Below are 1,243 nucleotides of genomic sequence, written 5' to 3' on the forward strand. Positions count from 1 at the left end.
ACTGAGGCTCGGGACATTAACAAATGGATCCTTAATGCCACACTAAGGGATCTGAAGGTCATTCTTAAGGGTAAGGTGTTAATTAACATTTTTGGAGCCCTTCAGGAGGCTCATCAGACTTGCAGAGAGAGGAAGGGTGACCTAAACTGTGAACAGGTGCAGAGGGACAGCCCTCTTGTCTGCAAAACAGAAGCCTGAATTCTATTGACCAGTGGTCCTTTCTCAGATCTCTCCCAACCCAAGGCACCCAGGGAGACAAATGACATTGCATGATCATGAATATTCAGTGTTTACTGGTGAGCTAAGTCACTACTACAGTCTGCAGTATTCTAAAGCCTTACAAAGTAGCCCGTGGCTCCAAAGTACTTGGAGAAATTCCAGGAGACTCACAGCTGTGTGCCCCTCCTGCTGAGCTCAGCAAGCCCATTTTGTGCGGAGCACACCCACCAGCGACTCTGCTCCCTCCAGAAGCTTACTCTTTTTATTTTCCCTAAAGTCTACTCAATACAACACAATCTCCAACTTCACTGAGATGGCTGATCACTCTACACCCAAAACCGCCTCTAAACTGCAATTCAGTTGCTGAGCCAGCCCCAGCCTCAGCTTTCTTGTCAGCTCCAGGGAGGACAGCACTCCTTCTGTAGGTGTCTCTGCCTGCCTCCCATCTTGGGAATCTTGCAGGTCGCTCACGCTCTGGACCTTTGGGCGGAGGCCTGCCAGTCTCAGGACAGCTGCCAAGAGCAGGATGTCGAGCATGATCTCTGGAGGTAGGTGCAGGTAATCTCAGAGATACTGGATGCCCTCATTCGATAGGTACCAGTAGAAATGTCTCCAGGCAAACTGCTCCTTCATGTAGCCTCAAGACTTGGGAGACTGCATGGCCTTCATTATATCAACGTTGGGCACATTCTTTTCTACCAGCTCGGGATGTTTGGGCATGTGGACATCTGTTTTGGCAACCATCATTTCTTCCTTAAAAAGGAGTTCATAGATGCCAATCTGAGTCTTCTTAGGCATCAACATGGAAGCTGCTGAAGGGTCTGAGGTGGAGACTGGAAAGAGAAGCTTACTCTTAAGTGGCTCCGCCAACTCTTGGAAGGCTAATGCTTGCTGCAGGCTGTAGTCGAACAAGGGCGGCTGACTCCGTTTGCACAAAGCGATCTCACAGCCACCTACACTTACCTCCTAATGAATGCATAGAGTTTTATTGGCCAGCAGCTTCTGATCTCATTCACGCCTGCCT

General features: G+C 49.2%; 1 pseudogene; it reads right to left on the bottom strand.

Annotated features, from left to right (window-relative positions):
• Positions 1 to 490: 490 nt before the first annotated feature.
• On the bottom strand, positions 491 to 1,023 carry LOC117723710 (small ribosomal subunit protein eS10 pseudogene; annotated as a pseudogene).
• Between the last annotated feature and the right edge of the window lie 220 nt (positions 1,024 to 1,243).

The sequence above is a fragment of the Arvicanthis niloticus genome, chromosome 19 (genome assembly GCF_011762505.2).
Source record: "Arvicanthis niloticus isolate mArvNil1 chromosome 19, mArvNil1.pat.X, whole genome shotgun sequence".
In the NCBI taxonomy this organism is placed as follows: Eukaryota; Metazoa; Chordata; class Mammalia; order Rodentia; family Muridae; genus Arvicanthis; species Arvicanthis niloticus.